Source organism: Anguilla rostrata, chromosome 16 (assembly GCF_018555375.3).
Source record: "Anguilla rostrata isolate EN2019 chromosome 16, ASM1855537v3, whole genome shotgun sequence".
NCBI classification, from domain to species: Eukaryota; Metazoa; Chordata; class Actinopteri; order Anguilliformes; family Anguillidae; genus Anguilla; species Anguilla rostrata.
The window spans coordinates 17,801,176-17,826,373 of NC_057948.1; the positions used below are offsets into that span (position 1 = coordinate 17,801,176).

General features: G+C 45.4%; 1 long non-coding RNA gene across 1 annotated transcript in view; it reads right to left on the reverse strand.

The window, feature by feature from the left end:
* The window catches only part of LOC135242320 (uncharacterized), a 54,965-nt gene that overhangs the window by 18,261 nt on the left and 11,506 nt on the right, over window positions 1-25,198 (reverse strand). Inside the window, exon 3 of the long non-coding RNA XR_010326306.1 lies at window positions 2,896-2,976. This is a non-coding gene — a long non-coding RNA (uncharacterized LOC135242320). The remainder of the gene's footprint in view (window positions 1-2,895; window positions 2,977-25,198) is intronic.

Genomic DNA, 25,198 nt, shown 5'->3' on the forward strand with positions numbered 1-25,198 from the left:
CATTTTATTTTGGGTATGTGATTTGCAGGCTTGTGTTGAACAAGGGGGTGATACAGAAGGGGTTAATCACAAGAAGAAACATCAGTTTCCCTCCCCTCTCTCAACACCCCATGGCATTATATAAACATTCCCCTTTATTCTCTCACAGCAGCAGAACATGGAATCCAGCCAGAAAAAAGCCTAAAAACAAAAGAGAAAAATCCTTTGTGTTTTACTATTATCATTACACAGGGAAGGACAATGAAGAGACACATGCTCATGAAATGATATAAATGATATAACAATCATTCAAGAAATCTATGAAAAAAATCCAGGCACAGTAAAGTTTTGTACCTTCCTTCAAGAGAGATAAAATCTTTATGGCCAGTCTTACTTTTAAAAAAATATTTAGTTTTATTAGTCAAAGCAACCACGGCACTTTATGCAAAATGGCTACTGTACTGCACTATGAATAAAATATAAGGTTTAACTTCATGCCTTTGTAAACCATTTATAATACCTTCATGAACTGTAGTATTAATACCTTAGCAAGGCATTCAAACTATAAACAACTGCAGTACATTATTATGGCTGACACACAGTGGCATATCACGTTAAATAAGTAAACTGTAAAATGTAATACTGAAAATATGCACTTAAAAATATTATATCCTTCTGTTAGTGGCCATTAAGTTTTATTTTACTTTAAGGTGGTAATTCCAGATGTAGGTTTTAGTGCACACCAATACTTAAGTGTATAGATTACTTCTAGATGCTAGTTTCTCATATTCTGAGGCACATAAAAAGGTACTTGTTTATTTATATCCCTGTGTGATCGGTGTATCTAGAAGGAGATATAATATTATAATATTCACATCTGTGCATTGTAGAAAGGAACTCAATTTTCATTGACAATTTGAGCCACTTCTGTGGAAGCTCACTTTTATCAGTTAGAACTTTATCAGTCTCCAAGTCTCCAAGACACTGCAGCACAGAGTAGCTAAAACAGATTATCTTTTAAACTTGGCACAATGAGTACATCCACATGCACGTTCACTTAGTACACCTTTTACCCTTTCAACATTTGTTCATGGTGTTTACTGAGCACTCAGACTGGCGTGAACAGGCTGCATGAGAAGATTTCTACCTGCAGAAAGGCTCAAATGATACGAATGCACATTGAATAGGCTCACATTTCAATAAAATTGCCCCCCTCTCCTGAACACACACAGCAAAATGATTTTTACAACCTGAAAAAAACCCTTAGCAAGTATTTTAAATTCTGTTCAATACAGTGTGCATTAAGGCACTAAATCAAGACAGTCTATGTTTAAATAAATGCACAGTCATTTCTTTCATTTCTAAAATCGTCCCTTTATATTATATGCTGTCCATATGTTGGGGGGCCCATTTCCCATGATCACATTTCCTAGTTGAATTAAGTTCTTTGCACAATTCTAATTAAAGGGCAGGGGACCGTAAGACTTAATTATGTCCTGTTAGCTTGTTCTTTTGAATTATTTTCCTCTGTTTAATTCAGACCAGTCTTTCCATGTTGAAAATTAAATATTCTTTCATTTCTCCCTCAGATACTCAGTTCTCTGACATGGCAAGGAAAGAGCCTTAATTGAATCCACCTTGCCTCCACAATGACAGCTCAATAACCTGATTTACATGTTTAATTTCTTTTTTTTTGATGATGAGAGCTAGTAATTAAAATCCTCCCAGGCTTATCATTTTAAACAAGCCCTAACTGTGTGTGGCTGCTAATGACAATAGGATAGAATATACGAAGGTAATGCATTCTAGTTTGACTGTTTTCTTAAAGTTTTGAAACTGACCTCTCAGGTCACAAGCACAGCAAAAAAAAAAAAGCCATTCTCATTTTTCTTGAATTTGTCACCAGTTTCCTTGAGGTTTTAAAAAACAGTGCCATCAAAGCTGGCTTTTTCTTGATTTACAAAAATTCAAACTACAAGCTAACTGTGCTGTACAGCAGTACAATTACAGGCAATCACAATGCATGTAATCTTCGCATTAAATTTATCTGGAGTGGAAATATTTTAATACAATATAGATACACTGGCCTATGGCCCTGTTGTGGATCTTTCCCGATTGTGCTGTGAGCCTGTGGTTTTCGTGGAAGGCGGCACCAAAGGAACCCATCCTCCCGCTCTGATTCCCTTTGTATAAGATATAAAACACTGGGACATCCCTGGATGGTTCATACCATCTCTGAGACCTTTTTATCGCTCTACTTTTAGTACACACTGCTCAGTCGACATGCTATAGGGACATACTATAGTACCAGCTCATTGCTTTCATTTAAAACTCAGGAAACAAATCTGAAGGTTCCTCAGGGGTAATGACTTGATCTTGAAACATTTTGCGCTCCGTTAATAATGTGCTCATTCAGTCATTCAGCAGGTTAAATCATTAAGCCTGGCATTTGATATTACGCAGAGGAGAAGACTATAGAGGAAGAGTCTGCTGAATTGCTGTATTGTAATGCCATGGATGGCTGCCTTTTTCAAAGTCTAGGAGCACACTTACACTTGAAAACTTCTGTCTATTATCAACAGTATTATCTGGCCATTTTTGTTTAAATCCAGAGGTTTGGTTTTTAAAGGCATGACATTTTTGGCTTCCATTGTCCCAGGTCTAGCAAAAGCACTCAGTGTGCCCCATGATCCACAGCTGAATCCTGCCAGTTTCGACTGTGACCAGGCATACCATGGAGAGATGCACAAAAGACTTCAGCATCACCCAGTGAGGGAGCGTTTCAAGTCTGCAGGAGTGACTCTTTTGATTGATCAAGCTCCTGCAATCAGTCTGTTCCAGCAGTGCATGATGCATATGCCAGTGAAAAGGCTGAACAGTCAAGCTTTTAGACAGAAGAGTGACTAGAGGCCGTACCTGGAATGTGTGCTGTAGACTTCACTCTCCTCAGTGGACACCGGGACATCCCAAGGACTGGGCGTTCCAAATCGAGAGAACCTGTTCAAATTATGGGATGAGAATTTAATGTAAAGAGTTAAAGACATTGGTGCAGATAATGAGTGGCAGAGTGATTGAGGAGCAGCTGGTCTGCTGATGTTGGGCAGATGATGAGGCACAGTGCACCGAGCACAGCGCACAGAACACAGGAGCCTGACAGTTTCACCCTCACACAGGCACTTCACACGCTCTTCATTTTGTTTTTGGCTGCAGTTCAGTGTCCTCACGGGCAGAAAGCATCTGGCCTCCTCAGGCAAATGAAACATAAAGACCTTCAGATAGGAACACTCACCAGCAAAAGTTACCTGCGCAAACTTGGAGAGGATAAGTACACTTTACAGAAGACAACTCTGACACACTTTGCATCTCGCAAAATTCACTGTATTTCATTGTCAAGTTGAAGAACACACTTTTCAAGTAAGAGTGACAGTAACCTACTGCAAATTTTGTAAGATGCAGGGAAGTAATATTATTGAGGAAATATTATTCAGTGACATTAAAACACTATGCTGGCCCTGAGGGGTATTTGATTTATACTTCCATAAGGGCACAGAGATGGATATACAATCTGTTCCACGGGCATGTCATCAATCTGTTTTATGCCTCAGCAATTAAAATAAGCTTCATCTATCTGATGCCATGAAACCACCGCAAGAAATACTTTGGGATGCTTGCCAGAGGGATACTTTAAATGTTAAAAATCACAGTGGAAATCGTGGTGCGCATTGACATCACCTAATTTCAGGGAAAGCAATGTTTTCATTCAGCAATTCACAGCATGTCAACAATGATACACCATTCCTGTTAAGTTAGCCAGGAGGTGCATACTATGTCTACTCTATTATTTCATCATGTAATATTCATAAAGCTGGCTTTTGTGTTATTATTTTCATTTTTTAGGCCTGGTTTAATCTTGCTCCTGCAGCCCTTGGTACCCAATTGTGTGGGAATAAACAAGTGATTACAGCGAGCCATGCACCGATTCTGCAGTCTGCCTGATCCTGAGTGATTGCTGGGAGCTGGCAGGATAAATCATTGTAATGAGTAATTTATCACCACACAGCTATCCAGCAGAATGCAACAGACTACCTCCACTCCTCAAGCTGCCTGCCCAGCACATCCGTCTGAAGCGCAGGTAAAAGCACTGCCAGTTAACAACCCACCCAGCACCACATGGGTATACCGCCAACAATCCAACACAAATCTGATAAGTTCTTACACACCCAACGTTAACAGAGGCTTATTTAATCCGATCCAACGTAACAGCACCAGCATGCTACAATCAGTGTTCCCTCAAATTTCTACACACACACACTCAGCAGTGTAAGTCTAATGTCTCACAGGCATGAACTTCAGCATTGTGAGACGAACTTGATTTGGGGTGTAGTTTTCACAATACTGCTACATGCAGCTCTTCTGCTCACTAACAATGAACTTCCTGTGATTTTTCTGTCTGATAGTCACTGGTCCTGTAGCCTGAAGTTTGCAAGTTTGATTCCTGGTTAGGACTCCTCCTTCCTGCCATTGTACCCTTGAGCAAATTACTTAACCTGTATTGCTTCAGTATATATCCAGCTGTATAAATGGATGCCATGTAAAAAAGCTAAGATTTGTGTGTATGTCACTCTGGATAAGTCTACAAAATGCCAGTAATGTAATATCTTGCAGCCTGCATTGAATGCTTTGAAATGGTTGAGTGGTCAGTGATCTATATCAATAAAATACACTACAAAATACAACTCCAAAGTAGCTTGTACAGCAATGTTATGCTTCTGGCGGCTATACATGTGAAAAATGTATTATTATCCTTTTAAAAATGTTTAATCATATTATTGTTGGGTACTATTTCCAATGGCTAAGGATCATGTTCTCAAGGAAATCTATTCTATTCAGCATTACTGCAAGGGTCCACAGGACATAAAAACAGTTTTTTATGTTTATAAACATTATGAAATGAATTTGCTCATATGAACAGCTTCTGGAATTGTGCCATTGCTCTACAAGCTGCACTGGTGTTATTTAAGTGTATTGTCTTGCTTTAGACCACAAACCCCTGAATACCCTGATATCCACCAATGTACAGTAAAGACAGATCATTTGAAAATTCTGCAAGCATCTAAAATACCCTTTGTCACACATAAAACTGCCTGGGCAGTAACATACAATACAACATACAATAATCCAAGATAATATCAAAAACCTAGAAAGAACTATGGCTTTAAGCATCAACACTCCCACCATATAACAGCATCATTACAGATTACAGATATTTTCAGCAACAAACTTAGAAAAATGGGTGCAGACTGACTGGATAACCTTTGAAATGATCGGAAAGAACATTACTAGCTGCAGGGAACGGCAGCATATTTTTTATTTGGGGAGGCAAAAGAGACTGATATATTTCTTAAAAGGTTATTATCTATAATGCATAACATAATGCAATAAAACAGGGTATATGCCCATCCATTCCAAGAGTAAAACAGTCACTTTAAGAAATCTAATTCAATTTGGTACAGCAACGCAACATTCCTCCCTCCGAGTGACTGTTTCCAATCTGATTTGCTTTAAAGCGAGCTAATGGGGTACAAATGTGGCCTGTGCTCCATTTGTTAAGACCACGCTCACTGGAGATTTAAGCAAAGGTTCATGTTAAATGTGAGCATGGCTGTGTGTAATGTCTAATGGGCTGGCTGGGGCTGAGTCTCTCTCTATATGTAATAACACTTGACCCCACTGAATAAGGGGAAACTTCCAGCACACTGGCAGGTCTGAACATAGCGCAGACCTCAGCTGGTTACCTCATCTTTTTAGTATGCATTGTGGGTGATCAATTGAGTCTGAGAGAGCCTATCCCTGTATGTATTGGGAGAGAGGCAGGAATACACCCTGGACAGTTTTCCAGTCAAACGCAGGGCACACACATCATTTACTCACACACTCATACCGGGGGGCAATTTAGACTCTCCAATTAACCTAACCTGCACGTCTTTGGACTGTGGGAGGAAACCGGAGTATCCAGAGGAAATCCACATGAACACGAGAAGAACACTTGCCATACATCCGCTGAGGTGGAGAGGGAATTATTAAACCATTTACACTGGGGGATGACCAGGTGGCCAGATTGAGAGAGCCAGGAGAGGAATTTAGCCAGGAACCCCCAAAGCCCTCTTGTATTGCCAGGTGAGGTAGAAACCCAGTTCTGCAGGTGGCAGAGCACCTTGAGGAAAGGAAGAACTAAGGAGCAGGGGGCAAGACGCTTGGTCACAGGGTTTCTGTCCTTCACCGAGTTTTACACATGTACAGGAAAGAGAACCTTCTCCTACAGTGAAAATGAGACCAGTGTCATCCATAATGCTCTTTGAGTGATTAATTTTTACAACATTACTTTACTTATTTTCCAAGGATTTGTTTGATTTATAGTCTTTTGATGTTTTTTGTCATTATAATATGTAGAGCAACCTTGAGTATATAGAAAGGTCTGAATTGTTTTTGTTTCAGAATGTTATCAGTTTAGTGGTTGTAAAAATTAAAAAAGAATAAATGTTCTGTGACAAATTAATAAACATAATACTATTTATAGTTTGATACTCAAAGTTAAGAAAAAAGACATGGAGTTAAATTGAAACTAGGCCAATGTCTATAAAAAATGAAAATGGTGTCAGCCCAACAAACAAAAGCATGAAACAAAAAGCATGAAAGTAAAAAAACAAGCAAAAAAGACAAGCAACTAGATCAATAAACACCGCAGTGGGGCTTTCATTCCAACATGAAAAAAAAAAAAAACTATGGCACAACTATAAAGTGAAAATAGAACAACCACATGTTTAAAAAGAGTTATGTGACATCTTAATAATAAAAAAACAGGAAAGTGCATTCTGTGTGAGGAATACAGGACCAGTATCACTTATGCTGGTCTCAGCAGGCTGTGAGGACCAGTGTGCTGGGCACAGAGATGTGAAGATCGATGCTTACTCAACGGAGATCGGGAGTGCATCACCTGATCAATGAGCCCTGTCTGAATTTGTTCCATCAAAAGAGATTATCAATGTGAGGTATACACCAACAATTCAGAGAGGGAAACCTGCTGAAGACTCCAGCTGTGCTTTAGTGAAATCTGAGTCACAGGTTTCCGGAATTTTCCACAAATAAATATACAGTGACATCCTTTGTACAGAAAACTCTCTAGCCTGTTATGACTGCTTATTATTTTTTATTGTTCATTTGCGCTCTTTTATTGATTCAAAAGTAATAAATAATCCTGCAGTTAATTTGCCTTTTCCTGACAGCCACTATTCATTCTGCCACAGTTCCCCAAACAGAATTGTTTCAAAACACAAGACACAAAATAAACCATGAAGCCCTTTCTGACAGGCTCATGCTGCAACAGCCGATAGCTAATGTAATTTCTCCAAGGGCCAGGAAGGCAGTTCACACAGAGAGCCAGTTACGGGAACGGCATTAAAGATGGATCCGTCCAGGGAGACACAACTGACTTAAAAAAATTTAAAAAATCCTATCTGTGATCCAGCAAGTCTTTCAATCCCACATCACCTTAATGTCACGGTGGTCAATGCAGAGAGCCAAACTCCAAACAAACTGCTGCCTGGCTGTGTGTGAGGGATGAGGTGCCATGGAGCAGCCCTGACCTCTCTCAGCCCTCTGGCTCCAACAACAACAACACGCATGCATGAGAAAGTGCATGCAGCCCCATGACATCATCCTCTTACTAACAGTATGATGCTTATTTCAGCCTGGCTGACAGAAACCGTAACAAAGCGATGGGGGCTGTGTGTGTGTGTGTATGACAGAATGTTGAATTGTGTGCTGTGCTTGTGTGCATGAGAAAATGCAGGGGGTCACATTCTATGGTATGTTCATGAGCCATAACTGAAATGGGGGAGCTATAAAGCAGTTCTGACAGGGAAGGGTAACCTGAGACATTCGCAAGATGCAGCCAGCAGAATTACTATGTCACTGTAGCTGTGTGCCCTTGATGGGCCAGTGAGGCAGAATGGGTGCTGGTCTGTGTTGTCTCTGATTGGTGGCTGTCCCCTGGGCCCGTCTCATTGGGAGACTGCCCAGGCCTCCCCCCATGGCCCTGCAGGCTGAAATGGGAGCCCTACTGCAGATGGATTGAGTTACCCAGCAGGGCCCGGGATAATCACCCCCTTACTCTGCACACAATACCCAGGTTCCTATCTGGGCCCATGAGAAAAAAGGCAGGGTGGGTGTGGGGAGCATGGAAGTTGGGGGGGGGGGGGCAAAAGGAAGTTCAGATTGAACATCTTCCACAACTGTTACTTGTCACATTCAAAGCCAGAAGGCCCTCCTGCTGTTGCATGGCCTGGAAAGCAGCCAGGGCCCGGTACACAGCAGAGAGGGAAGGTCAGCATTTCCACCGCCTCTAACAGCAGCCTCCATATGCGGCGGCCTCCCCAGCTCATCCATCCTGCTGCAGCGCTCCCTCTCTCTCCCAGTTCATTACGGAGGCGCTCTGGGGCAGGGCGGCCGAGGCAGCGGCGGCTCCGTGCTTCGGTCACAGCGTGTTGAGAAAGGGATTATGAGACTGAAGATGATTAACGAGTGATCCAAATGTAATTAGAGCGAGGCTCCTTTCTCCCCCCGCCCTCCTTTCGCCTCCCAAAAGGCTGGCAGCGATGTTCGCGCGCGGTCCGAAGGCAGCGCTCCCCGCGGCCGCCGGCGCAGGCCCCTCACCCCCGCCTGATTGGTAACAGGTGGCTGCTTCAAAGAGATGGATCTCGGCGAGCGGAGCGCGCTGTTAAACACACAGCGGCGAACAAAAGACAGAGCGGCGCGATGTGGAGTTAACAGCACCCCGCGCACCGCGACCCACCCGCCCCCTCCGTGACCTCATCATCATCACTCACCCGCTAATTGCACAAAAAAAACCTCACAGAACAGGGGGAAAACGCCCCCCCCCCCATTACGCTCCTGCGCCCTTTGCTCTCCGCAGTAATGATTCTAACGCGAGCGGCAAACAAGCCGCACAGGCCTGAGAAGGCTCTTATCGGAGGGCTGAGGAAGCCCGGCTAACACCGCGCAGCAACTTTTCACCCCGAGCACAAAACACCTCTGTAATGGAGCACGGCTCACACTTCCCTTCACCAAGCTCGGAGCTGACAGAAGCGGGGCCCTGGGAGGCTGGTGATTTAGGGTCTTATAATTCAAAAGAGTTGGAAAATCCAAGCTAAACAGCGAGACTTGGAGAGTAGCGGTTGAGCTAAAGTTACAGGAAACAGACGCTGCGGCCATTATAGGTTACACATTCAAACCCCCGAAGGGATGATGGAATTGTAAACTTCAGGAAGTTCATTGGTTGAATACGCTTTAAAAACATATCTGTTCACATGTGGATAACCTGTAAAATTGCAGATGGCAAGTCAATACCTCTTTATAATTAAACTGAGCTTCTCATGACACAGAATATCTGCAGTAGTGCAGTAGGCTTGCTGACAGAGAACAAAAACAATTACCGTCCTTATGCGCAAGATTTGCGCACTTTGACTGATCTGGCCTGCCACAGACAGCAATGAATCAAAGACTTTATCGCCCATACTTACACATTCGCTACCATATCTACCGCTGTTCAAAATGTAAGCAATAAATGTCATTCGGGATAATGATTACTATTAAACACAATGAATAATGCAAGGATCGTAAAGCTAGGAGCAGGGTGAAAGAGTGTTTCCTGGGGGGTGGGGGTTGGTGTGTACCTTTCCATAAGACCTCTGTGTCACCGGGAAGATGTATCATGTGACAAAGAAGTGTACCAATTCTCCCCCTCCTCCTTCCTGTCTCTTTGGAAGTGGGAGTTGCACAGGCATTGCGTTACAAAGCCAGTCTCAGGACGCCAGGCTCCTCAAACCACAGCCAGTCCCCTCAAGTCACCGTCCCCTCCCAACAGCCACTTGGTTTATACCCAGCTCTCAGGGACCCCGTGGTAGATCTACAGGGGACACCTTCTGTTCTGAAGGAGGAGAAAGATTTCTCAGCAGGCAGCTCATAAAAAAGGAACTCTCACAGACCTTGGGCCTCATTTATAAAATGGTCTCACAATCAAACTATCTTAGTGGCTTATGGAGACAACCATTACTAAGTTACTTATAACATCCCAGTTTGATGTGGATATGATCACATACAACGTTTAAACTAGATGTAAGTTAATCACCTGCTGGTTATGTGGAGGTCTCACTTGGACATTTTGACCCATCTCTGTCTGCAACATGATGCTCTGTTTAAATGAGTCAGCCGACCCTCGCCAGTCCTGGGCCAAGAGCTCATGGCAGCGCAAAGCAGAACCATGGAGCTCAGTGAAGCAGGCAGAAAGGCCCTGGACAGCAGTGACATCCTCTCATTGGCTGGCTCTGATCACTGCAGTGGCTGATCATCTCAGGATCCTTTTCAGCTGATGGAGGTTCGCAAAGCAGGCCAATTGGGAACAGTGGGTTTGGAGGTCAGGCATGAAAAGGCATTAATAGCAGTTCACCCAGCAATTTCCCACAGAGTAATAATTCAAATATAAAAATGTAATAATACTGTGGATTTCGTAATGTAGTGGATTTGTGTCCCCCCTGACAGGTAAAAAAGAAAAGAAAAGAGGTCAGGACCTCATTCACTGCATCGACTGTTTTCTGATGGAGGTGAATATGTCACAGATTCCATTCTGCAGTGCTGCTCCTGGAAGGACAGTGAAGTGACTGTCCCCTGAGTTCCACACTTCATTCTTTAGAGCGCCCCTCAATGTCACCTCGCTTCTCAGGCTTCGCAACGCGGAGATGGGGAAGGGAGCAGACAGAGTAATCCTTTCAGCGCTGCTCCCCCCCCCCCGTTTCAAGGCTGGAGGTGTTTTATTACCCCGGTGAGAGGCTAAAGAGTCAGCCAGCCCCCCCCCCCCCCCAGAGGTGATGACCGCAGGACAGATCACGTGTGCCGAGTGACACGCGATACGCACCTGGGTCAAAGGTGAAATCAGCAGTGCTCCTTCCCCCCCGGGCCCCGGGCCGAAGGTTTACTGCAATAACAAATTCACCGAATCACTGCCGTAGCCACGGGACAGGCCAGACTGCCTCCCTAACCGGCCGAACAGCGCCCTGAAGAGGGGGAATAAAATGGGGGTGAAGTCAGGGATAAATCATTCCTGACCGTTTCTCATACCACACCATCAAGTGTGGGCGGTGCAGGCTAATGGGTGCGGGAGGAGATTTTGGGGTTACGCTGGCCGAAGGTGGCCACATAATAGCCAGAGAGGTAAAATGAAAGATTTGCGCTCCAGGATACGGTCTGCTACTCTTTATCCTGAAAAACAATCCTGAACTATAAGAAAAGGTTCGCAATCCGAGAACAGAGCAGCATGTTGCCTTGGATTAAAGGAGCTTTTAAAACAATCTTTGCTAACACCTCTGTACTGAAAAAGGCTTTGCAATGTGCCTGATGTGTACAGCAGCTCAGAAGGGGAAACGGCCATGTTTAGGCAGCTTTGCCTGAGCATCAGAGCTTGTTCTGCATTTGACTCACATGTCAGCTTTTGGGATTTATTTTATTTTTTAGCATCTTTATCCTTTAGCCTGTAATTGCCCCCAGTTATATGGATAGGAAAACCCACCACCTTATCCCCAGAAAGGAATGGATGCGTCAGCCTCCCTGCGTAGGGGGCGGGTGCTCATGTTGTGGAGGGCACAGGGATAAGCACAGGTGAGCCCTGCGCCGCAGCACTAACGCCCGTCACAGCGGCGGCTGTGTCGGTCCCAAGGTCTCGCAGCGTCCGCAGAGGAGAGCTGCGCCGGGTGCAAAGCAGCGCAGGGCGCTCGTCCTGCCGCACGGACGTCTGCACAGCACAGGGGAGACTGCTTCTGCAGTTACCATGGAGACGACTCATTCGAATCTGACAGGACTAACATAAGGAATGTGCGAAGGGGCGGTGGCGTCAGTAAACAGGCGTGGATCGTCCTTCACGCTGTCCAGCCAATCGGAGAAGGCCATCCGGCAGTTAATAGCAGGCTTGGTCTCGGGGAAGCGATCGCCCTTTCTCTTCCAATTAGCCCGCCGCAGACTGTGCCCCTCACGGCGCGACGCTGCGGACCCGGCATAGGTTTAACAGAATTAAGACACGCGCCTCACTCAGAGGTGAGGTATAAATAGTTTCACAGCACGGCTGGCACGGCGGGGAGCAGCGGCTCACCTCCTGGGGCACGCGGCGGTCCACACGAGCGCCGTCCTTAAAGAGGAGAGGGGGGAGCGGGCGCAGGAGAGGCCCTGACCTGTGGAGCTCGGAATGGGCCCTCCCCCCCGAGCTCTGAGCCCCGCACCACGGGGAGGCAAGAACAGAGATACCCTCAGGGGGAAAGAATGCACTTGAGGAACTCGGGCAAATGTATAAACATGACCCCACTGAGGCTGACCATGTCTCCCCTAAGGGCCCCACTGACAGCACTGAGGGAAGGGGGGGGGGAGGGAAGGGGGGAGAGAGAAAGAAACAGAGAGATAAGGGAGGAAAGAGAAACAGAGAGAGAGAGAGAGAGACAGAGAGGAGGGGAAAGAGAAAGAGAGAGCGAGATGGCACTGGGAGATCACTGTATACATCACAGTGTCTCTAACTGAGCAGCTCCTCAGGTGATCTCCGCCATGCTGAAGGAATGGGGTGATTCAGGTTTTTTTCTCAGCCTCCTTCCCCCCCACAGATTTTTTTTGTTTTCACTTCCTTTTCCTCGGAAATATTTACACCCCTATCCAGTTCCTAATGAAAGCAAGCTTTCAAAGTGATCAAATTTTGCACTGGGCTTGGGTGCATTCTTTACATTTTTTAATCATGCCCCACCAAATGGGACTGGGGGGTGGGGGGGTGGGGGGTGGGGGTGGGGTGCTTCTAGTCTTCTAGAACATTAACTTTGTTTCTAAAAAAAAGAGCAAATGTGTCATTATGACTTTTGATGCTTTAAAGCTAACATCTAGATAATTCTGCATCTCTAAAAACAACAGACATGTCACTTGAAGCAAAAATAAAAGCCCCTGAATGTCAATGTGACACAGACTTAACCTGACACAAGCTAGGATGGTGGACTCAGAGGTAAACATCACCCTTCTCATATCCAGAATTACATACGAACAAGACCCAAAAACCAAAACAGAAAGCCTCCTCTATGCTCTGTGACTCTTGGAAGCGCTGACATTACTGGTAAACTGAGCATGATTAATGCAATGGTCTTGCAGACGTTTGAAAAGATTGTGTTGAGTGAACAAGGCTGATGCTGCTGAAGTGCATAAATTACCACACAAGATGCCTCAGCTTTTAACTGCTGTAGTGTGAGGGCTGTGTGGGGAGCAGATGGAGGTGTGGAGAGCAGAGGGAGGTGTGGGGAGCAGAGGATGTGTGGGGAACAGAGGGCTGTTTGGGGAGCAGAGGGATGTGTGGGGAGCAGAGGATGTGTGGGGAACAGAGGGCTGTTTGGGGAGCAGAGGGAGGAGTGGGGAGCAGAGGGAGGAGCAGAGGGAGGTGTGGGGAGCAGAGGATGTGTGGGGAACAGAGGGCTGTTTGGGGAGCAGAGGGAGGAGCAGAGGGAGGTGTGGGGAGGAGAGGGCTGTTTGGGGAGCAGAGGGAGGTGTGGGGAGCAGAGGGCTGTTTGGGGAGCAGAGGGAGGTGTGGGGAGCAGAGGGCTGTTTGGGGAGCAGAGGGAGGTGTGGGGAGCAGAGGGCTGTTTGGGGAGCAGAGGGAGGGATGAGGAGTAGAGGAGGAGCAGAGGGTTGAGAGGTGAGCAGACCCACATTAGCGGTAGTGTCATCTAATTCACGCACTTCTGCTCTCGGCTTCTTCAGGCTGTGAACCATTTTGCTCGCCCGGCGTGAAATTGTGAAACCTCATTTTCACTTTCATCAAGTCTCACACTCACAGAGGAGCGAAAAGGCAGAAAGAGCAGAGAACGAGCCATTAAAGAACGTTTCACCGATTAACCCACACGACAGATATTCATCACTCTCTCTCTCTCTCTCTCTCTCTCGCACGGCCCCCACACCTGCGCACAGTGTAACAAAGGAAAGAGGCATACATCAGCGATCCCCTCACCTTCATGGTGCTTAATGAAATCAGCAGAGGTGAAAGAAACACAACCCCCCGGACCTGTGCTGGGAGCAGAGCTCTTAAAGAATGAAATTCAGCTTCATGATCTTTCTGAGAGCTAACTGGGTATGAAGGGATGGTGATTCATTGACTCACACACGCACAAAACACCCAAAGAGCCATTTAATTGCATGTCCATGGATCGCCAATGAAGTGCCATGTTCAGAATCAAGAGTTTAGCAAAAAATGGTCCGTCTTGGTGGCCTTAAATTCAATTTACTGGGACGGAAAATCCCCAGAGGCTGGATAACTGATCCCAGAGCGCTAGCCCGGTCCTGAATTACTGCTAAACCATGACCTTGCTATTGCAGCTCAGGGAAGCAGCATTATCCGTACAACGTTGGTCACCTCTCTGAGAGCGTGGATAACATGCAGAAACACTGACCGCAGAGCACATCTCCATTAGTACTGCATGCTGGTGACTCCTAGCCCACCCCAAACAGCCCCTGTACACTGCAGGGATTAGCGAGGGGCGGATCGTCCTGGAGACGAGGCTCCAGCTGGAATGCAGGAACTGACCGGAACACGTGTCCCGTGTGCGTGCGCGGGGTGCGGAAGGTGATGTGTAGCAGGTGCGTGGGCAGGAGGGGGAGAGGGGCGAGCAGCTGTCCCCGCAGGTTCGGGGCACGCCCTCTCCATCTGCCCTCGCGCACCCTCGTCCCACCTTCCCCTCCTCCCCGCACCCGTGACCCCGGACACCTGAGGCGCGCTGGACAGGCGTCGGGCCCCCCAGTCCTGCTCGGGGCCAAGACCTTTCTCGCTGGCCGCCACCCTCCTGCCGCTCCCCTCCACCTGGCCCCGCTCCCCTACCCCACCCTCCCGCCAGGATGGGGGAGGATCCACCCTATCAGCATAATGTGGGCACTTCTGCTCATTATTACAGCCCAACACCCCAAGCAGAACAGCTCCCTAAATGTGAACCTGGCTATTTCCGGATTATTCTTAATTACATTTAAATAAAATATGTACTCAGGACAAGAGCAGCAGCAAAATAGGAGCCCTTGAGCTATAATTTGAGTATCCATTTGAACAGGATACTTAATTGTAATGGCTTTTCTTGATTCTGAGTGTCCATAAGAGGAACTCTCCAGGAGCAGAAGCTGGGCTCTTTAGTGTGGGGTCCACCCTGGGCCATATCATTAGCTTATTAAGTCCAGTGGACACTGAGTGTCAACACACAATTGTTTGTTTTTTTTTTGCCAAAGACAGAGTATGTTTTTGCAGGTCAGGGTCCAGATACTGCTGAACCTCCCAACAGTGCCAGCTGCCCAATGCTTACAAAACAAGACAGCAAGACAAGCACACCTGTCTTTCAATTAGCACTAACTCTCTCCTGTAATTCTGTGTTTCCGTAGCGAGTGAAACAGACACTGGCTTACAGGTGAGGGCATCAAAGGAGAAGTGTGCACCTCAGTTCTGGTTCAGTTCAGTTGCAATTCCCCGTATGTGGGAGGCATCGCAATGCACAACTTGTGATTTCAAGAAAAACGTGTGAACTCAAATAAAATGTACAAAATTTAAAGCCTTCAGAATCAGACCTTACTAGGCAAGCATCACCAAAAAGATATCAGACTCAATTCCTTTGGATCCAGGTGAAAAAATATATTCACAGTAAATCAATTCATTAACTGAGAGAAATACATGGAGCATTATTGATTGTTCTTGAGTATGCATGCCACATTATCTTACAGCTGCTAATGTTTGACAGCTGGCAGTTATACATTTAAATACTGTGTTACAGTAGTGGTGATAGAGTGGCATTTATCCTAACCTTGATGTAATGAGTAATGAAAGAGCAACAACATGAGCCAGGTGCTGAGGTGAGATTTCAGATCTCAGTAATTAACCGTAGTTCCAGCAAATAACAAAGCAAACACACTCCTAGGCATCCATGGCTCATTTTGTATGTCTGATGAAAGTCTCAGACTCGAGATTGATAACAATGCAAGTGATATTGGGATAATATAAATAAGCAATTAACCAGGCCACGGCTGAGAAGCCTGCTAAGGAGTGTAATTAAAAAATAATCTTCCACATTTAGCGAAAACCATTCATGAAGCAATACTTCAGACCGAACGGAATCACAATCATCCATCTCACTGGGCGCCTGTCTCGGGCCCGTTTCTCTCTGAGATCTCTGTTAGGATTGATTTAGATGGGAACGGCGAATCGCAGATTATTATATCCAGTCAATTTAAGGTCCATTACCCCTGGGTGATGGACTAAGAGCTGTGAATGTGCTGTGCGGTGTGAACCCTCTCGGTAACACTCGGCGATGGGAAACACGCTTACAAAACGAACCGGCTGAATTACTGCTGGCTAGAGAACTGCAGCGTCGCAGGGAAAGATGAACAGCAGCAAAACCGCACATTATTAATGCAGGAGACACACAAACGATGGAACAGGTGTGCGCTTACCGACAGTGATGCAGGCAATGTGTCCGTTGATAAAAATTTAAAAAAATAATTATTCACAAGCCTAGCACCATAAACCTGGACCTCTCGTCAACATAGGCAATGAAGTGGGTCCCTCTGTTTTGGACAAGGAGCCATTCTAAAGCTGGGCCAGTCTGAATGATGACCTAAACTGTAAAAATGAACAGTTATAGAGGGCATGCCTCACCACTTGTACATAAACTCAAGCTTATTTGCCCTTTTTTCCCCCTGTGAAATGACTATTTGGCAAATGCTCAGTTATTGGATGAAAATATACAGTATAATTAACATGAGACAAAGTAGAGTGCTGATTAATTCATGATTGGAAAAGCAGTAAGACTAGATTAAATGGCTGTCTTCTCTCTGCATTTGATCATTAGTGAAAAGCTCATTAACATTGCTGGTGTGAAACCATTTCCATTTCAGCCACAATTAATAACTTCTCCCTCATTTAATACAAAACAACATATCAACCCAGATTATGCTGAACGTCTGGCAGAGATATCAAACAAAACACATCTAAAATTATACAGCTCAGAGCATTTCAAACACTTTTTCCTAATCAGCTTTCTGAATGAAAATGGCCTACAGTACTGATGAAAATTTAAGATTTAAGTCACATTACTGAGCAACAAGATATGAATTCCAGATCTTTAGCTAAATCGTAAGAGTTGGTTAAGGCAGATGGCAACTGACAGTGCACTAGGACAGTGGACTCTCCATCTGATGCTTGGCTGATACCGTATCTAGTATATCCAATAATAAGACAGTCCAAGCTTGCTTGAATTCAAGGTTTTGGGTTATAACAATGACACTGTGACTGAACTGACGGGGAGGAGGGGGGGGGGGGGGGCGTCCGACTAACAATAGTGACACCATGACTAGATGGAAAACCCGTAGGTGTAAGCATGACAGCGTGTCTAGACTGGATGAAGGCCTGCGGCTGGAGCAGGGACATTGTGACTGGACTGCCTGTAAAGAAGCGATAGCGCAGCTCAAATGACTGGAGCTAGCAGGTGTAACGCCGGTGCAATGTCTGTGCTTACTGGGGCCTTATAGTTACATCAGTGTTTCTATGACAGGACAGACTGAAAATGTACATGTGTAATAATAATAATAATAATACATTTAATTTGTAATGCACTTTTCATTAGAAATAAATCTCAAAGTGCTACAGAGTAAAAAAACAGAAGCATAAAAAATGAACCAACAGCAGAGAACATTAAAAGCCACACAAAGGAAGAAGGCCTGAATTAAAAAGGGAAAATGGCTTGATTAAAAAGCAAAGGTTTATAGACAATACATAAAAACAAAGATAAAAACCAGCACAAAGCTAAGGAAAGGCTCTGTTATGTGTAGCACTACCGCTGACTGGACTGACTCAGTGTTCACAGGTGTAGAAGTGACATTGTGACTGGCTGAGCTGAATATTTGCAGGTGTACTGCGGCGCTGACATGGTGTCATGGCAACTGGACTGAAAGAGACCTCACAAGTGTAACGCTAACACTACGACAGCAATCACTGGGAGCTTACTGGTGTAACGCTAACACTACGACAGCAATCACTGGGAGCTTACTGGTGCAACGGTGACATTGCGACCGGACTGGTTAAACACCTCTGCTTGACAGATCCCCTGAGCTCATACCAGCTCTCCAGGAGTTCTAGAGGGGTGTAAGACATCAGTGCAAACCTGCCACTGGGGAGTCAGACAATGAAGAGGGCGGACACGGAGTCCCTCTCAGCTCCCAGCGGACGTGAGCTGAGCCGTTTCGGAGGGGTGCGGCGACGCTCAGTGCAGCCCTCTGCTGAAAAATGTGCTTCATTACTGGAGCAACGCGCGGGAGCCATTTTGACGGATTGCTCCAGGATCCTCCACGTAGACATGGCCTCGCATTGTCTAATTGCTGTTATTGTAAGTGCGCTGGCTCTCGGCCCTGAGTTCTCATTGAGTTTTGGCACCGACGGGGAGTCGTAGTTTGAGAATGATGCATGGGGAGCGCGCCCGGGTCATCTGTTTCAATAAAACCCAACCCCTCCCCTTGATGGGCCAATAAGGACCATCTCTGCTTCCAGCTGCTTACACTACACAGGCTTGGAGAACACTCACATTCATTTTCTGCGATGATATTTGATTCCCCCAGAGAAAACTCCCGCCATGACCCGCTGTGTGACAATCTGACTGTAAATGTTTATACGTTTGCTAAATGCTAGGTGGCGGGTAATTAGGTTACAGAGAAGATAATTTCCAATGCTTCAAAGATCATTTGCACAGTACCACGCTTCATAAATGAGGACGATAATTATGAAAGCCCGTGGAGTTTAGGTCTGCTGAAAGCAAGAGATATCAAAACTGTAGATCTAGGAAGCAGGAAATGATATATCGGCTGAAGCCAAAAGTACGCTATCAATTAGATGCAGACAGCAGATACTGAATGAAATCGGTCATAATGCTAATGTTTTTGCACCATCCAGAATGAAGGCTGATTAACCGAGGCAGATTGATTGACAAATGAGGAGGCAGGCTTCCCATGTTGCTCAGTCCCTGAGAAAGGCAGGGAAACACCAAGATAGCAGACTTGACCAAAGCTGCAGCTGCAGAACTGAGAGAAATATGTAAACACACTGGGCTCTTACGGCAATGAGCACCATTTCAGGAATACCACTCATCATGTAGCAGCTACAGTCCTCCTGCTGGGCTTTAATTCCACTGTCAGTCTCCATTGCTCTGCCATTTCACCCTGTTGTTAATCTCTACTGCTGTCATCTTTAGAAAGCATTCTCAATCCTACAGTATCCCCAGCCCCTCCATTGCTTCTACAGTAACCAGCTGCACCCCCCCCCCATCTACAACATTACACCACTCACCGCAAAAAAAACACCTTCTACAGCAGCCACTGCCCTATACGCTAAATAACATCTTCCAAAACTATACTGCACGCACTGAAATTGAACCTCTTTTACACTCAGATTTATACTGTATTGGATATATACTGTGGTGCTTCAACAAGTTCTCCTTCTCCATGATTGGCCAGGAAATAAATAGGCTCTATTAACCTTATCACATTATCATAACAGAAATGTTTGGTTCTGCCTTCAGTAGGTCGCCATACTTAGTCACATGAGTTATTACCAGGCAAAATAAGACGGCACAAACAGTGGGGCGCAAGGGTTTTACTCATTAAGTTGTTGGAACAAATCTTGCGTGCACTGCATCCCTGAGCCAAACAAAACAGGATCTGTCTTTGCGTGGGTCGCCCGACACAGGGCAGCAAAAAATCAATCCGGTGATAAGAAATACCGCCAGAGACGGCCGTTCGGCTCGTCTCGGCAATGCAATTACGCCCCTTTGCGGCATTAGTTAACCGCCTGTCCGTTAGCGCGATACCCCGGCTATAATTGCTTTGCCTAGACGGGGCATTTAAAACTGCATAATGATGGCACTGGGGAGCAATTTCCTCAAGGGCCAGCGGTGATTTAAGACACACCCTGCTGACCCCCTCAGCGGCTCCCTCAGCCAGGATGACCACGGTGCACTCCCTGCACATCCCACACACTCCCACACACCCTGCCCCTGCCATCCACCCCTCCCTGCCCTGCATCCCACACACACTGCTCCACACACCTGCCCCCTGCACATCCCACCACACCCTGCCTCACCCCTGCTCACACACACCCTGCCCCCTGTACATCCCACACACACCCTGCTCTCACACACCATGCCCCCTTTACATCGCACACACACCCTCCCCACACACACCCTGCACATCCCACACACACCCTGCCCCCTGCACATCCCACACACACCCTGCTCACACACACCCTGCACATCTCACACACTCCCTGCCCCCTGCACATCCCACACACACCCTGCCCACACACACACCCCCTGACCCCCTGCCGTCCCACACCCCCCCACCCCACACACACACACACGCACACACAAAGCAGCCAGTATGTTTAGACCCATATGAAAAGAAATAACCACTTAATTTATTGAGCAACATTTTAAATGGAACCACTACTCTGTAAGAAAAATGTGCATGAGGTGATCAACATGTGTACTTTAAATAGCTTTTCTGAGAAAGGTACCTGGTGCTTTATACATTAGACATGACTAAAATCAAGTTAAAGAGTCCTTGGGAATGATGAATGGTGTTATGCATTGCTTAGTTCCATTGATCACTTCAATTAGAAATTATACAATTAATAGCGATTCTTTCTTCAGTAATTGAGCTGCTAAAAATCAGTCACCCATGGCCCAATGTCAGACTGCTGACCTTGAATTAGAAAGACTATGTATTGATTATGGTTCAGTATGCTTGTCTACAGATGTCATACTTTAACATTCTAACTTCAATGTGTCTATAAAAAAAATGGCATCATCAAGTACTCGTCCCAGAATCGAATTTGTTTAAGAATCTCCCATCTTCAGTTGGGGCACAATGATCAAGAAGATTAATAGAGACTGGCTTTTAGAGAGCATTCCATCTTATTTGAATTCTAGTTAAAGTTGTTTGTCTAGTTTGCCTTTTCGTAATGAATTGGCTACCACAACCCGGAGGAGAAGCCTAATCTAATGTCATCTAATTACATCTCTCTAAATGCAAGATCACACACACACACACACACACACAGAAGTGCACAAACTTCAAACTTAACATCCTCACTCTCAACCAGTTCCATATGATTTGTTTGTGTGCAAACTTTAGTTTTCTCTTACTGTTTTACAGCTCTCTCATTCTGCTGGTCTCTCATCCATCTCAAATGAGCCTGTCTGCTCTATGTTCCTTCGTCTGCCCCTGTGTTCAGCAGATCCTAGTTACGTTACACACAAGGAGATTTCCAATGTTCTCAGCAGAGTATGACACTGGACGACACTAATTATGAAATCCCAGGGTCTTTTGACCTGCTGAAAGAGGGAGTTATCAAACTGTCACCAAAGAAACGAGAAATGATATTAATGTTTGCTGAAGCTGAAAGTACGTTATCAGTGAGATTCAGGCACCAGATTGTGCGTGGCATTACACAAGAGGCAGATGTGTGTTATGCTCTCATTTCAATTTGTCATTTGAATCTTCAACTACAAGTATTAAACCCATAGATGCAGACTGATGCAATGTCTTACTGTCATTGGTATTATATGAAGTTGCTGCAAATAAATAACTGAAATGCAAAATTACAGGTGTGCAAGCACATATAATCATGAATACTGCATGTATGCATGCTCAATGAAGCTTTTTAAATGTGGAAACAAAACCCAACCAGTCAATCCTACATAAATATAAACACCTTATTCTCCATTGCTTAAGAGTCAGAAGGTACATCATGTAAATTCCAACTGAGCTTCTTAAACTGGTTTTATGTCCATTGAGTCCTATATCTATTGATTCTTTCACAAGTGCATTGAGTTTTTTTTATTTTTAATCAGCATCTGATATTGCCAGACAACTAGTCAATTGGAGTTGGTGGTCAATTGCCAATGCAAGTTCATAACCTTTCATTTCAAGAGCAAATTAACTATGAATTGCAATATTTTTACTTTGTTCTCTCCATATTTGCTCTCCCTTTCCGGCCATTATGGAATCGCAAGGCTTACTGTTCTCTCAAGTGAATGCAATTTCATTTGCACCACAGACACAGCATATGTATCCCTCCATTGCACTTATCCAAAGCCCCACAGTACAGTCCTCTCAGCAGACCAGAGGAGAGCTAGCACTGCTCAGAGGAGAGCTAGCACTGCCCAGAGGAGAGCTAGCACTGCTCAGAGGAGAGCTAGCACTGACCAGAGGAGAGCTAGCACTGCCCACAGGAGAGCCGCATCTCTCACAGGTAAAAACTGATAACCTGTAGGAGCTAGAATGTGCTTACACACTGGTAACATGGGTGGCAGTGGTATTAGTTTCACCCTACCCATACAGCAGTCCACTATCCTATGTGTAAATCAACTATGTTTCCTCTGAATTTGCTAATGTGGCTTTATAGCTCCATAGAATACACTCCAGTTCTCATGGTCACTGTGCTTCGGCACACAAAGCATTCATTTCCTACCGATTAAGTGAGTATAAAAATGTAAACTAGCCTAATGAAATGGACACATATGCACTGAAATGCAGAGTAAATGGAGAGGAATGTTGAGTGGGCAGCTTTGTCAGTGCAGGGCCGGTGCTGGAGGACTGGAGGATTACAGCGTGGCTGTCTGTCATGTTTATCTGACACGTTTGTCCCTCTATTTAGGTAAAGTAGTTGGGAGAGGTCAGGTTCGACCTATAACTGCAAAAGTTGAGGCTATTTGCAATTTGCCTCCTCTAACTAATTTACGCAAGTATCGACGTTTCCTCGGGATGGTCGATTATTGCCGAAAAGAAAAAATAAATTCTCAACAGTTGCTTCTCCTCTAGCTTATTTCCTCGGCTTGAAAACATTCTTCCTCTAGCCTGAGGCCTGCCGGTGAGCTTTTGACCATGTCAAAGCACGTTCACTTTATTAAAGACTTTTTAAAATTAGTGGCCCTGTTCTTTCTGCTCCTGATTTTTCATGACTGTTCAGGTTTGCGGTGAACACTAGTGACCCTGGAGCTGGTGTGGTTATGTTACAGGATGATCCTGAGGGTGTTAAACATCCCGTCTGGTACTTTTCTAGGAAGCTTAATAAACACCAAGCAACACTCTACTATAGAAAGAGAGGTGCTCCAACATTTTTAAATGTACAGTATGTCAGTGCTGGCTCCAGTGCTTTTATTGTCCAAACTGACCACAATCCTCCTGTCTTTCTCCAGCAAATGAAAAACTCAAATCAACTAATGCAGTGGAGTCTCTTTTTGCGAGCTTTTAATTTGGATATAAGACACGTACGTGGTAAGGATGGCGTTATCGCTGATGCCCTTCTCCAGTGTAGGTACTGCAGGAGTTGCACGTGGAGCCGACGGATCGCAGGAGGACTGTTAGTGACACCATGCATGCCTCCCAGAGTACTGCTGCCGTAGCATCCCAATACCATTAAGATGACTGACAGGCCTATATCAATTTTTGTATTGTATATGAGTCATTGGGTATATATTGTACACATGATTGCTGCGTTGTTTTATTGACATGCAACTTTCAATGTCTAATCTGCAAAAATTACTTGATCCTTTTAGTACAGTTTAGTCATGATCTGTGGGTGGGTGGGGGTAGTCATGTCCCTTTGCACCACTAGTGTATCAGTGCCACTAATGTGGTTGTTTTCCTTTATGTTTTCCTGGCTATAAGTCCAGATTAAAGAGGATCCTGAGAGGGGGGGTTTGGTTGGTTATCTGATGCAAATAACCAACGACGAAAGCCAATCTAGCGGCTCAGGCTCAATTTGGAATCTGCATTCTGCGTCGACAACAGAAGCAGCAGCAGCAGAACAAACAACATTATTCTGGTTCACTGTGACCTTTGTGAAATTTATTGTCTTGTTTTGTTGGTCAGTCGGGAACAGTGTAGAACAGCAATTTGTGGAAGGCTTTGTTTTGCCCTTTTGGCTATTTCTATTTTTCGGGTGAGTTATTTAGGAATGTAATTCCTCAGCACAGACTAGTTAGCTGTTTTTTTCTCCCTTGTATTTTCCTCTGCCAATGGTCAAAATCACCCTTCTGCAATTTGGAGTGGAATGTTTCTCATTCATTTTTTTTTTTTTTGTGCTGCAGTTGTCGTTTACGCCAGTATAAATTTATATATTCTTAATTAAACCATTGTGTCACCCATTCACAACTCTGTTTTCCTTGGTGCCTTTTATGGCAGATTCTTAATAACTTGCCAGTTATTACACTGGGCCACTCGCTGTTTTTGGGTTATAGCACAGGTCCCTCGCATTTTCAGACAGAAATAAATGTGTCTCTCAGCGCATCCCGGCTTACAGCGCGATTGTCATCTCATCTGCGAGGCGGTGCACGACCAACAAGCCAATCAGGGGCCAGAGTCCAGTGGAGCTGTGCCACCTCGGAGCAATAAAACATTCACGGATTCAGCCGTCGCATCCGCCAACCACCACAACAACCGCCGTGAGACCGCTATCTAATGACTGAGGGGGGCGGTACGGGTGGGGGCCGGGGGGGGGGGGGGGGGGGCTGGGAGCCGGGGGCTGGGCGGGGGAGTGACGTCACTGCCGTATCGATCCAGTGGGAGGACTTCAATTATTCACCAGCCCTTCCCCAGCCTGGGAGACCTGCTCCCCAGTCCTTTCAGCCTCCATCAATAAGAGAAGGAGCAGCCTAAGCTTTCTCCCTACGTGCCCTTTTAAGATTCACAGCACGAAACACAGCAATACAGCACACCCCCACCACCATGTGCACACATATACACACACACGCACACACACACACACACACACACACACACACACACGCACAAACACACACACACAAACACACACACACACACACACACACAAACACACACACACACACACACACACAGAACACACACAACATGCTCATGCACAACCCCCCGCCACACACACAAACACACACACACACGCACAAACGAACACACACACACACATGCACACACACAGAGAGAACACACACAACAAGCACATGCACAACCCCCCGCCACACACACACACAATCTGAAGGCAAGCACTGTCTCCCTAGAGCAGACAACATCTTCGTCTCTGACTAATAGCAAGACACAG